At 33.9% G+C, this 15,557-nt stretch overlaps 1 pseudogene; it reads left to right on the forward strand.

Moving 5' to 3' along the window:
* Positions 1-5,788: 5,788 nt before the first annotated feature.
* On the forward strand, positions 5,789-10,499 carry LOC130014277 (acyl-CoA 6-desaturase-like; annotated as a pseudogene).
* Positions 10,500-15,557: the final 5,058 nt, after the last annotated feature.

Consider the following 15,557-nt stretch of genomic DNA (forward strand, 5'->3'; position numbering starts at 1 on the left):
ATGTGTGTATTTTTTTTTTTTGGGGGGGGGGGGGGGGCTGCATTTATAAATTTAACTAAATTAAATGACAGAGCGTCAGAGGGACTTAAAATAAATAAATGGCCATTTTCTAAAATTATTAATTAGGCCTAGATTGGAAAAGAATTTTGTAGGGATATTTACATCTTTATCAACTAAAGTATACAAACAAAGCTGAATTTATTTTAAAAATGCACATTTGAATATAAACAAGATTTTTAAAACTGTTCTAATATAGGCCTACCATGCAATTGATAATAAAATGCAACATCTAATTTTATTAATCATACTATAGATAGGCCTATACCGTAGGCCTGTGTGTGGCACAGAGGTGCGGGTTAGTTAGCTCGCAATATAACCTTTTTCCTTCTGCAAATTAAATTGTAGAACATTTTTTTTGAAGTATTAGAAAAATAAAAATAAAGGTGTTTGAAATATTAATTATCTCTATATCAAAAATATTTCCTAATTTTAGTGTAAATTGGTACGGTACATGATTCATGAATGAAGAAAGGCATTTTTTGCCCATTTGTAACCTTTTTTCAACTTAACGTCACACAGTAGCTATTTCATCTTTTGCAATAATCTAAAAATATTTTGGAAGGGGATATCTTGTTCTTTTTTTTCATATAATTTTTATATACGTGTTCATTTTATTAATTTCATAAACGTAAGTTTCAAAAATGTCAATTTCGCGTGTCACTGTGCGTACGTACTGTCGAAAGCTAGACCGGAAGTAAACACCCCCCCCCTGCGCAAAAAAATATGCGCACGAACCAGAACGCAACATCACGTAAAGGGCTAAAGACGAGTCGGCAATCATACGGTATTATCTATGGGCTAACTGAAAATCATAGTTAAACCAATTCATCAAATTGGTAATGAATATCTGCCTGTCACATGGACTAACAGTGTGGAAGTAATTAGTAAAGGCTGATTCACAAACAACAAAATGATAATTTATAAAACGTGTAGAACTGTTCACGTATTTCACCCAAAATAATTGATTAGAAATTACAATATTTTTTTTTTCAAAAACTGAATATAAATATAAATCACTTTACATACATTCATATTACATCAATATGTGCTTTTAGAACCATTTTTGTCTATTTCCAGGTTCCAAAAAATAGAGTCATACACCCTTTAAAGGGATAAATAAGTAGGCCTACATAACACAATAGTTTCGGGTGGGTTTTACCTTAGTTTTATTCATTTGTCATAATATTATTGTAACTATTTTCATCTGGTTTTGTAATTTTTGTACATACCGCTTTTACATTGTCACATTGTGTATAGGGTAGGCTAGTAGAAATGAAAATTGGTCCAATCAAAGTATTGAGAAAGGCTAATTTCAGGGAACACCTATAATTTAACTAATTTAAATGGGAACTTAGGAGCATAATGGATGTCACTCGGTAGGCCTAGGGGTACTGTAAAAAAAACCAAAAAATAACACGATAATTTCGTATGAGTTATAGTCCTTAGTTTTATTCATTTGTTAATACTGTAATTTCATCCGGTTTTGTAATTTGTTGTGTTGTACACTTAGTACATGTATATTGTGTATAGAAGTGAGCATCGATAAATACAAGCCGGAGGACTGGAATTATTCTTAATCTATTTAATACCCGAAAATATTAAATACCATACACGTATGTAGGAGACTGCGTCTGACTTACAGAAATTCACAACCAAGGACTGTCGGAAGGAACTGATTGAGATGGCTGTCAGCGTGGCGAGCCAAAATTCGGTTACGAGGGCTAAAGAACCAATATTTGCAAAGAATCGTTGGTTTGAGATCAGACGTATAAAATCAGTAACGTATCGTATCTCATTCGGTTCGCCTACTCCTAAAGCACATAACATCCTTCATCTGAACCAGTTTTTCGATAATTTCAGGTTCTCCAAAGGACTTAGATCGTTGATATTTTATTTAATGTTTTTTTAGAATTTGATGTCGGGTTCTCTCCCTTTAACTTTAAATGTATCATCAAATGCACTGAAATGCCTTCGACCCCTAAAACATTTAACGAGGATTTGTTTTTAAAAATAGGCCTACTAAACTTACCTTTTTTTGTGGAATGTATCAACCTGTTACGATGTGTTAATCTCCGCGCGCAAGACTCTCCAACATTAATGACATCATAAGATTAGTATGACTCAGTGACTGTGACTAGCTTCTCTTCTTCTCATAATGTAGTGCCTCTATTTATAGCAATTCTCCCATTCTCCCCTTTTGCATGTCAATTTTTGTTGACTTTTTGGTCTAGAATCGAAGAAGAGTGTTTGAATTTCTAATTTCTGCCAGGTGAATATTCATGATTTTGAGGCGGAAGGATTAGGAAGTAAAATGACGTCACTGCCTTGTAAAATAAAATCGTTAAAAAAAATGGTCAACCCCTTTCAATATGTTTATAAGATGATCGTGTCATGATGGGCTCTTTGTGCTTATAAAGATTAAAATCATCGGAATGTACAAAAAAAAAAAAAAAAAATATTGGCCAAGAAAGGCCACGGATTTAAAACTGGGTCGATGATGATCGTTTAGCACGGTGGGTTCGTTTTGCCTAAGCTAAACTAAAACTACCAAATGCCAATAATGCCCCCCCCCCCACACATTTCACGTGAGCCCTATCCAAGTGTTTATCAAAATATAAAAACGAATCCAATATTACATCTAATATAAATTACAATGTAGGCCTGCATTATTAGAAATTATAGTTATAGGCCTGACTTGCGCCAACATAGGCAACGTCAAAATGATGACGCCACATCTGTATTTTAATTACCGGGTACGAAGGTTGTTTTATTATATCAGTTGATGTTTGTATATGCTACATTTTACATCAGCTGGTATACATATTAATAAAGTATTCATAAGCAATTAAAATTTGATTGAACCTGAGAACTATGTAGGCCTACAAAATGATATTTATAATTGGAGAACAAACATAATAAATCTAGTAAATGTTCTGAAGCAGATTTAATTCAAGTTCATTCAAGTTCAGTAGATTAAACATACACATAGTAGGTAGCGTAACGAACGGTTGTAGATTTGCTTACAAGACAATATTCCCACTTATAGGCTGGTTACAGGCCCGGTGGAAAACAGACTAACCCAGACTATTATTATTTATACCAGTTCATCATTCATAGACAGCAGTGGTGGCTCAGTGAGTAATAGGCTATGTTATTTCGCTATTCACGACGTTCCTTATTCGAGCTTGCGGGATTACAATAATAAATGACAATAACCAATGAAAAGTATTTATTCTTTTTACCATCTAAAGGGAGCGACGGTTGAATCGGGATTTTCTGGCCTGGTTTCTCCTGGTCTTGGTGCAGACTGCAGGAAAAGATGTCAAATCGTTCGTATGGTATGAAAAACCAGGGTAGCCTACACATGTGTGCTAATTGGTGTACACGTAAGCGAACACTTGCCACTAATTGAATTGATTGGGGAAGGGCGCTATCGGGACTAATTTCCATCATAGCATACATTTTCTGCGGTATACCAAAACTTGAATGGAAAAAGAGTACTGAAATTTTGCTTTCCATGTATTTGAAGGTTTTTTTGTTTTTTGTTTTTTTGGGTTTTTTTTTTAAATTGAAAATATATTCATTTCCTTAATAATGATTATAATTAGGTTGTTTATTGTTTTGGTTTTTTTTTTCAGGTCGAGAAATGGGAAAAGGGAATCAGAATACGTCGAGTAATGGAGGGAATGATCCTGTAAAACAACATACATGGCAGGAAATTACACAACATGATAAACGTCATGATAAATGGATTGTTATTGATAATGAAGTTTATGACATCACAGAATGGTCCAAACGTCACCCTGGTGGAAGTAAAGTTATCAGCCATTATGCTGGACAAGATGCCACAGTGAGCAGTCTATAAGTCAATATTGCTAGAAACAGCTTACTCTTAGTCACTTTCAAATTAATCCGACCGGCCGATGAGGGATCCACCTCTAAAATATGTACATCGTGGCGGAATGTCCGAGGAATCTAGACCGACATCCCCTCCCCCCCCAAAAAAAAACCCCCAACAAAACAAACGTGAACGCAATATAGATATGGACGCCCGGGAATAAAGCAGTCCTATTAATCCAAAATCTTATTTGAAATCTATGGTCGCCCCCACTCCCACCCCATCCGTGAAGGCGGTTACAATAATCTATCGGCATTTCAGAAAACCTTTATTGGACCGAGGTTTCTTTTTAAAACAGATTGGCAATATTTAATTTTTCTGATATTTATAGTGTTATAGACTGTGTAACACAATTTATAATTTCTGTTTCAGAATGTCTTTCGTGCATTCCATACAGATTTAAGTATACCTCAGAAATATTTTAAAGCCTTGCATAAAGGTTCGCTACGCGCAGATATAAAAACAGCAGATATAGATGTCGACTTCCAGAATCTCAAGGAAACTCTTACTAAAATGGTAATTTATATTTCTACTTTCATTTTCGGGATGCATACAAAAATCTGACTAGAATTTTGGTACATGATCATACATCAAAACGTGAACTAAAATATTTTTAAGGGTGCGGCCTTTTGATTGATTGGGGGTTAAACGCTAGTAAAAGGCTGATTTTCTTAAAATATTTTAAGGCTTATGTATAATAATCTAAAATGTTGCTTATTATGAATCGTAAATTGACGAAGCGGTATCTAACAACCAGAATAAAGACTTATTTAATATTATAAATAAATGATGTAGGCCTATTACTTATTGTTTGTGTATTTCAGGGAATGTTTAAACCAAGTTATACCTTTTATACGTTAAATTTACTCCATGTTGTTGTATTAGATGTACTGGCTTATTTTGTTTTACGGTATTTTGGTACTGGTTGGTTGCCTCTACTTACATCACTTATATTTACAGTTATAGTTCAGGTTGGTTGAAATCCTCGTCACTTTATAACACAAATACACCGTGCGTGTCATTTCGTTGATCACAGAAAAGTCATAACTAATCTGAAAGTAAATTTCGTTCAGTACAGTAAAGGCATTTCAGTAAGAGCATGAAGTGAAATGAAAATGGGGTTTACCGCCCTTATTTTCTACACCACCGGGCTTCTAGACAACTGAAATTCGAAATACGAAAGGAAATGCTCGGACTGGGCTAATGAAAAGAAATGAAATAGGGTTTAACGCCCTACTGTTGTTCTCCGACTGGGCTAATGAAGACGGACATACGCTTATATCCAATTCCAACTGCCAAGGGATCTTTTACGTGCACATTACCTCGGTTTTTCGTCCCATCCGAACGACTTGACAGCTGTCCGTGTCAGGCCCTCCGTCCGGCACCACTGACAAGGGTAAACCACGCCGGAAAATTCCGATGAACTTTCTCGGCCAACACCGGGAGCGAACCCGCGACCTCTAGGCTAGCCAACCAGCGTCTTACTCACTTATCCACTGTGGCTCCCATTCGAAATAAGAGTAGACCGTAGTGCCTTTATAGCGCATGTCTATATTCATTAATCTGGCGCAGAACAGTAGGGAAGGACCTTAATTTAATTTCTTTTCATTTCTTGATCTGCCATTGCCCTGTATTGTGTGAGATCAGTTGAGTTAGGTGTTTATTTCTTTACATTATTAATAATATGATATTGATAAAATGTAAATGTACATCATTACGTTTTCTTTACAGATACAATCAGCTTATATGGCTCATGATTTTGGCCATACCTCAGTTTTTGGTACCAAATATAAAATTGATCTGTTTTTAGAGAGAATCTTTATGGGTTTTATGAAGGTAAGGATTATGTAGGTCCATCTCTTCTAAAGTTTAGCAGACAGTCAAAACTGAAAAATATAGTCAAAGCAGACCTCCTGATACCAAGTAATAAAAAGCGACATAGCGCAAATGAAATGAAATTGGGTTTAACGGCCTACTATTCTGCTCCGACTGGGCTAAGATCCAACCCTGATATCCAATTCCAACTGTCAAGGGATCTTTTACGTGCACGTCAGTGTGTACACGGGACCTCGGTTTTTCGTCCCATCCCAACGACTAGACAGCTGTCTTTGTCAGGATCTCCGTCCTGCACCACTGACAAGGGGAAACTACGCCGGAAAATCCCGATGAACTTTCTCGGCCAACACCCGGAGAGACCTCCCGGTTAGCGAGCCAGCGTCTTACTCAGTTAGCCACTGTGGCCCCCGACATAGCAATTAAAACTAATAGAAATCGACCATTGATCTGTTTAGTTTTGTTTTCTTATTAAATGTTTAAATAATCATTTTGATTAAGCCGTGACGGTCAGCGATATTAAACTTGCTTATATTTATATGGAATAATAACTTGATATTTGATATTTAATTAAAAAGTATTTATTAGGATAATTCTCAATTATAAATTAATTATCAGACTAATCAGTTTATTCACTGGGACATAGCGTCTACCTTTTAATAATAATAAACTTAATGAATACTTTAATGTAGCATTGATTAATATTAAATTTCAGGGTGCTTCAGCCAAATGGTAGAACCATATGCATTTTCAACATCATGCTAAACCTAATGTGGTAATTAATGTATTAATATATTAGTTTCAAACTAATTCTTATTCAGTAGCTTCAATACATTATTTTTCATAGAACAAAAGTAAAACTATTGATATTGTTTCCAATTGCATAATTTACATGGAAGGCGAACAACAAATCATATTAGTAATGTTAAGAGTGCAATCTGATTAAAATACCCATCTATATTTCGTTTCGTTTTTTTTATACTTTCGAAGGCCTCAACAGTAAAGACAAGTAAAACGAAATTTTGAACTATATTAAACGAAACGAAATAGGATCTGTGTTTTAATGAGATTGGTTAAGAGAATAGCAAATAAAACGTGTTAATTATTTCATCAATTTATTTTATTGTGTTTTAAATGTATTTATCTACAGTTGAAGAAAGATCCTGATACAAGACTGGAGGCTTTATTTGTTATTGGTGACTTAATGCCGACTCAGGTATGAATTACTTACTATCCAATAGAAGCGTTTTTAATACCATAATTTTCAAAACAATAATTATCCCATATGCGTGTCTTCTTTCTATTCAATAGATATCTATCACATATGACTGCCTTAGACAAGACTCTAGAAATACCTGAATACAATCCAATGGCAGTTGAGTTTGTGTTTATTTCTTCTGTTATGATCAATGCGTAAATATCGACTTCCATTATAAACCTGAAGATTGATCAACCCTTAGAAAAAGATTCTTTCTAAACAGATAAATTGCAGTGTCGTAGACATTTATTTGAATACATAATTATTGACAGGATCTTAAACTATTTTAAATATTTCAATTCTATAGATAGCAGAGAGGAAGAAAAATAGTATGCCTTACGACTGGCAACATCGTTATTTTCCTATTAATAAGTATTTCGACGGATTTGTCGTTCTTATCTTCTTAAAAGGAGAACCCCCAGATGTATAAAACTGTTTAGTATGGGGGAAGAACTAATTAAAGTTTTGATATAATATCTATTTGAGATTACCTAAATTCATCATTTCTCTCTCGCATATTTGTATTTGTTCATTGAACAAGGATTATTTTTACTTTCAGTTGGTCCCCCATTTTTGTTTCCAATTTATTTTTTCTTTGAATTGAATCGTCACATATTTACACGACAAGAATATCTGGTAAGCATAGTTTTCTTAAAATCTTTTTCCTTGTCATATCTGACACGCTGTAAAACAGCTTAACACTATTTAAACCTAGAAGAATCTCAATTACCGCCAGCTTATTTACACGCGATTTCAGAGTACTGCAAATACTTAAATCAAAATAAACATCGATATTTATTGTCTTTGATAGTTAATATGCCTTTCTATGCCTTATATACCTATGTTTGCTTTGGCACACTGTGGGAAGAAACAGGCTTGTATAGTACTAGTGTCAGTCATACAAACTACATTTGTCATGCGGTGTACCACAAGGTTCTACTTTAGGACCAGACATATTAATTATGTTTACTAAGCTTCATATTTAATTTTTTTGAATAATTATATTATCTTAACCCCAGTCTTGCAAATTTATTACGAAATTAACTTATATATTTTCTTATGTTTAAACACATTTCAGGATATATTCTTCACATTGTGTTTTTGGAGCAGGTATTTTTACCTATATGGACCAGTACTAGGATTTGGACAAGCCATTGCTTTTAATTTTGTAATGCGGTAGGTCACCGAAGTGCTTTTGTTTTTTATAATCGGTTAAGACTTTGTCTTTAAGTTAAGATATGCAAGTTTTCAATGGAGTTTTGAAGAAAATATATTATCGAGGGGCGAAAGCATTTCTAGACCAAATGTGTTATCCCGTTTTACAAAAAATAGATTGCGAACCAGCCATAAATATTTTAAATGCAGGTTAATTTGTTTTGGTTTTTTTTAAAAAAATATCTCAAGAAATAGTATTGCATAGTATATGTGCATATACATTATTGTGATTTGTAGAATGCTTGAAAGTAGTTGGTTTATGTGGGTTACTCAATCAAATCACGTACCTATGAAAATAGAAGAAGATGATGCGAAACCATGGTTACGCCTGCAACTAAATGCTACCTGTAATGTTGAGCCATCTTACTTTAATGACTGGTTTACAGGACATCTAGATTTTCAAATAGAACATCAGTAAGTTTTTTTGGTACCATTTTTTACAGCGGTAATGCGAAAGCCTTCTTTTAACTCTATAGGAGGTAGCTGATCTTGAAGATTACGTGCATTATAGGTCTACGTGTGATGGCCTAGATAGTGGGTTATTTACAGCGGACGTAGTAACACAAACTAATCGGGGCAGAATTGGTGCTTTTTACTCATTGTCCACCTTCGCGTACTATTTTATGTACCCATTTATACTATTTAGGATTTATTTTTATCCACATACGTATACTTCCAACCATTTATTTTTGTTCTTAATAATTTAAAAAAAAATGTTTTAGAATTTAATTTGCAGAAGAAATAACGATTATGAGCTATAATGATAGAATCGACCAAGCGAATATTTACTGCTGATCAGTTTAGCCAATCTGATTAAAATGCAGATGTATATTTCGTTTCGTTTGTTATACTTTCGATGGCCTACACTACATGAAGATCTGACAAGTTATAGTGGGAGTTCACGTCAGGGGTCAAACGACTAGTGGTTTACCCACAGTTCCGTGTATCAAAAGGCCAAGAACTCGCCGTAACAGACCGTTTCATTGGCAAATCCCACACATCATTCAGAACACGTCAATGATAACAACTCTTCCAGAGCCTAGTGTAGTAAAGACAAGTAAAACGAAATTTTGAACTATAAAAACGAAACGAAATAGGATCTGTGTTTTAATCAGAGTTCAGTTTAGCTAACATCCTCTAAATTGAAATTCATGCATTGACAATTTTAATCCCTTTTTTAGGAAATGTAGCATTGGTCATATACAATAATGACTAATCTTTAACAAGTGGAGAAATTCAGATGAACATTTTCCCAAAAGAATTTTTATTACAGAAACTTAACACCTTTTTGTCTACGAAGTCCTTTGCCTTGTCCTACTGAATTTGGTGGTTGTTAGGTGTTACCATTGGTTCTGTGTATACTATACTATTTCTAGTTTATATTAAACTAATTACTTTTTATTCACCTTCCAGTCTGTTTCCGACCATGCCGCGTCATAATTTATATAAAATAGCCCCTCTCGTCAAGTCTTTATGTGAGAAACATAATCTGAAGTATCAAGTAAAACCCCTGTTTCAAGCCTTCACAGATGTACTCAGGTAAGTATACATATAGCCTTTTGTAAGTACGCACATCAGATGTAATCAAATAAGTATTAATATAGCATTTTGATAGTAAGTACAACAGATGTAATCAAGTGAGAATTAATATAGCATTTTGTAAGTAAGTAAAACATACGTACTCAAGTAAGTATAAATAGTATAAATATAATATTTTGTAAGTAAGTAATATAGCATTTTGTAAGTAAGTACGTGTACTCTAGTAAGTATACATAATAATATATCCTTAAATAGTAAGTTCATGATAATCGCATCACACAACCGCAAACTAATATCCAGAACACACGCATACATCGCAAGTAATAAACAGCAAAAGTAATGGATATACTGGCGCGGTGGGGGATAGTGGTGGAATAGTTACGTAGGCGTCCAGAAGTCAAAATTGACTATGACATTAAAAATAACAATTGAATAATTTTCGACCAAAAGGTTTATTAATAGAAATGGTAGTGTATATATTTGACCTTTAGTCTGGTGTTTTGCTGGCTACAAGACCGCTTGACTGAAAACGAACGGGGAAGGGTCGGGGAGATCATCTGACTGAATCTTAATATAATTCACTTTTTCAGGTCCTTGAAGAAATCTGGAAATTTGTGGAAAAAGGCTTACACTCAATTCCATGGTCCGAAAACAACTGATGTTGCAAAGATAACTCCAGTGGCTAAAAATATCTAGAGCAAATTACATTTTTTTAACCGTGTTTCAATTTTATTAAATCTGAACGCAGACGACGGAACAGTTATGTCGACGAACAAAAACACTGAACAAATATTTTTGTTTTGCTTGTCCGCAAACGACGAACATGGTAACGCAGACGAACGAATTTTTTAGGTCAAACAATAAGTCTAGCGCCACATAAAAAACCGCAGACAACGAATATGGTAATGCAAACTAGTGATTGTTTGCTATAAAAATTATGTTCCGTTAAGCGGAACGCACATGATGGAACATTTTAACCGAACATTCATTAAAACATTGTTCCGAGCAATTTGTTCGCCTTCTGCGTTTTCAAAAAACACGTTCATGTGATAAATGTTCCGAAAAATCTTCGTGAAAACGAACGTGTTAGATATCTGGAACTTAGCTCGTCGTCTGCGTTGAAGTGGAACATTCGCGGAATATTTTTTCCCACGCAGTACCAATCAGCGATGACATACATTTTCAAATGCCATGTGATATGTATGCCATTTTGAAATAGTTTATGTTTGGTCATTGGGCGGCACATATTATTCCTGTTAAAACATTCGTTCGCCAGTGTTACCATGTTCGTCGTCCGGGATGATTTTATGTGGTGCTAGACTTATTCTTCGAAGTGAAACAATCGTTCGTCTGCGTTACCATGTTCGTCGTCTGCTCGGTGTTTTTGTTCGTCGACATAAATGTTCCAATTCTGCGTTCAGCTTAACACGTTCAATTTCACGAACATTATTTTTGGGGGAACATTTTTGGTCGTCCTTTTGAACCCACAGACGGCGAACAAATTGATCGGAACTGTGTTTTCATGAATGATTGGCTGAATTGCTCCATCGTGTGCGTTCGGCTTAACGGAACACAGGTTTTTATAGGAAGCAATCACTATAGTCTGTAAGCACGACGTTTCGACAAGTATTCTCTCTTATCGTTATCATTGTACTTGATAACGATAGGAGGATACGTGAAGAAACGTCGTGCTTTTAAAATAAATTATTGATTGTTTCGCTTAAAAATTGTATTCTTTTAATGTGTTTTATAATCGCTAAATGCCACTTAAAAATTATGTTCAGTTTTATTGCATTTTGATTTGGAAACCCCTGTTAAAATTCCGCTTCCTATTTCTTGGGGGAAAATAATTTAAAAACAAAACATACTTGGCACTCACATTATTTCTAGAAAATGCACCAAAATATAACTAAAAGAGGGGCCACAGTGGACCAGTGAGTGCATGTAAGACGCTGGCTGGCTAACATTGGAGGTTTCGGTTTCGATCCAAGTGTTGGCCGAGAAAATTCCTCTGGCTTTTCTGACGCGCATCCCCTTGTCAGTGGTATAGTACGGAGGGTCTGGCAAGGGTAGTGTCTAGTCGTTCGGATAGGAAGATAATGTGCACGTAAAATAACCCTTGGCAGTTTGAATTTGCAATGTCTGGGCAAAATTTTCCTCGTACCACACTATATGGCGTGTGCCTGTCTTCATTAGACCTATCGATGGAGAAAAGTAGGTCGTTATAGGCCATTCTATTCCACTAACAGACAGCAGATAATACAAATGACAATAAATTGCAAACAATATATCTTTAACAGCTGTCATGATATTAGTGTTACAAATAGATGTAATTTTAAATAAGAGATTTTAAATCATTTAAATGATCGTTGAATTCCAATTTTTAAGGAGCAATAGATATCAATGGGGTTTAACGTCCACTCAATACAAAATAAGTCATTTTAGGACTAACATATCTTTAAGTAATTTGCTTGTGCGTAGGGGCCCTTAACACGTGTTAGACCACCCCACCCAACCAAATATTCGAATGAATGCTTATTATGTATTTTTTAAGTGAAAAGATCAGCTGAACAGACAATAAATTAAATCACTCTTAGGACTTTCTGTATAGTCCCATCTGAACAATAACAAATTGTCCTAGGGTAACTTTTTTTTTTTTACTTTATTTTGTTTTTCAGAAACATATCTATATAGCACGATTGAACACCGTATTGTCGTGGTAATTGGGGCACTCTAAATATATATTTAAAATGTTTATTATTTTGGTTCCAGGTATTATGTTATCAAATTGTGTATTGTTGGTAATCTCCTGTGATATTTATTCCGCTTCCATTTAATAAAATCAAAAATATTTACTTAGTCTTTGTGTGCATTGAACATGTCAAACAGATCAGAACCGGATAACAGAATAGTATATTAATTTCTAATATGGCGGCCGTTCAGGGGAGATGTTAGTCGTTAGATAGTCAGCGTGCAGAATGGACATTATCTTCTGTTACTTTATTAAAATGTTTATAGGTTTCTACAGAATACAGCCACACAATGCTCCAAACTTCATATTTACTAAATACGTATATTTTCGTACTATTTTGCGGCTCAGAGTATTGAAGTTTGAAGTTATTGGCTTATTGGGTGGTTTTGGGTGTTATTTGGGTAATTCGACGTGCGGTTCATGGTTTCTGGTAAATTCCGGCCTTGTCGTGTGTGGCGTCAGTCAGGCTTCAAAGGAAACTGTGCATAGTTTTCTGATGAGACGACAAACCGAGGTACACGCATGGACACAATGGCTTGCACTTAAAAGAAGGCTTTACAATTGGAAATCGAAGTAGAGTAGACGAAAAGCCGCAGTCCCGACAAACTGTTTCTATCTCGCATATTGCACACATATGGGTCGCCATTTGTAAATTAATTATTTAGCTTTTTATATAGCATAAAACACTAGATTTAATTTAAATTTATATATATAGTTAAATCTCGACTTTTGTGCAAATTTTTCACTTTTAATATTTAAACTAAAAATACAACAAAAACTCAATATTTAACATAATATATATAAATATTTCTTGATTTGTCTCTATTTTCATATTTAACATTTAGCATTGAATATTAAAACCAAAACAAGAGATTTGATGATATATAAATATTTAGCTAAATATTTAGTTAAATGTTTAAACATTTAGCTAAATATATATTTAGTTAAATGTTAAAATATTTAGTTAAACATTTATATATTTAGCTAAATAACTATAATATATATTCAGCTAAATAATATATATTTAGCTAAATATTTATATATTTAACTAAATAATTATATATTTAACTAAATAATTATATATTTAACTAAATAATTATATATTTAGCTAAACATATAGTTAAATTTACAAAGCGCAACCGTACCACGCCGTTTGTAAAATAATTATTGTTGTAAGCGACTTCACACTAAACGATGACGTAGTGTACAACTTTCCATTGACTGCACCTTGCCTTGATCTGTGCGAACGGCACGGAGTACCGCGGCCGTGATTCGGGTTACAAGTTCGTGGTCAGCTTCCATTTCTAATTGCTAGTAGGCCTATTGTGCCAAGGCTCACGTGTCGGGTACACGTCATCATTTTATGCGCAGTTTTTTGTGTCGCTTACGATAATAGAAATATTGGCGGGACCACAAATATATATTTAGTTTAATATTTATACATTAGCTAAACATATATATTTAGTATGATATTTATATATTTAGTTAAATGTTTATTTATTTAGTTAAATGTTTATATATTTAGCTAAATGTTTATATATTTAGCTAAATGTTTATATATTTAGCTAAATGTTTATATATTTAGCTAAATGTTTATATATTTAGCTAAATATTTAACTTTAGATTTTTCAGTGATTTAGTATTTAGCATTTATACCTACGAAAAACAGCACATTTAGCTATATATTTAACTAAGCGATGTGAAATCAAGATATAACATTTAAAGTTTTTTATAGACCAAAAACTCGACTTTTAGCTACAATATTTTTTTATATTTACATATATTTCATTTTTGTTCTAATATTTATCTAAATATATATATTCGTAGTTAAATCTAATGTTTTTTGCTATAAAAAAATTAAATAATTATTTTACAAACGGCGCCCCATACACACAACCACAAAAGTAAAAATTAACATATGCTTGTGACGTGACGTGATCTTGAACCCGAAATCTCAAATTACTACACCAAATTTCAAGAGTAAACATCTTCAGGCGGTAACCAAAATTCTTAGTTAATGCCCAATCAAAAAGAAAACGATTGTCCAATTACTAAACATAAACATTCTGGTTAGATTGCAAACTAAAATGCACAAATAAAGATTCTCTTCAACTGAAGATGATATGTGACAGCATCACCACGATACTGTTATTAAAGGGACAGTATGGGAGATGAGATAAGGAGTTGACAATTCTCGCTATAATAGTTAAAAATTAGATAATGTAAATAGAGTGTGCTAAAAATTTCAGTCAATTTGATCCACTCTGAACCGATATATTAGCTTTTGAATTGTAGGCTAGCCTAGATATTATTACGAAAGGCCGTACGATAAAAAACAAAGTCTCAAAGTTCCATTTTACGTTTAATCATCCTTCACAAAATGTATTTCAATCCGCTAAATATCGCAGGCTATCAATGGCATCAAGAACTGATTATGGTCTAGAAAAATAATGTCTAATTAATAATTTAGATAACATTTCAGGCCTAAGGAAAGAGTTGTAATAGACAGATTTAGCCCTTGCATAACATATGTTTAAGTGCAAGTCTTTCCAGGTTCAATGTATCCAGAACTCCTGAGGATTTGGAACACGGACCCAGGATCCTTGGTACTCAAGCTCGTGGAGGTACAGGTGCCATTAATCAATTACAAGGCCAAAGTTATGAAACAACATATTATGTGGTTTCGTCCGTTTGCCAGTTTAAACACATGATTAAAATAACCCGTGATTGTTTTCCACATACATGTATATTGTGCTCTATCGCTAAAGGTCACTCAAGGTTTATATGACAAGAAGCCCCCTTAGAATACATGCATCCGTAAAGACAGTATTGTCTATGTCCAGTATTGATGTCGACCTCCGTGTAATGCATACCATTAGTATAGAGAATAATCAAGGTACACAGATCGTTGTCGTAACAGATTTTAAATAATCGCAAGTCTGAGGTGTCATATAAACAAGGTGTGGTACAGACAAGGAGTTCCCTAATTTAAGATTAATACA

Source organism: Patella vulgata, chromosome 9 (genome assembly GCF_932274485.2).
Source record: "Patella vulgata chromosome 9, xgPatVulg1.2, whole genome shotgun sequence".
Classification (NCBI taxonomy): Eukaryota; Metazoa; Mollusca; class Gastropoda; family Patellidae; genus Patella; species Patella vulgata.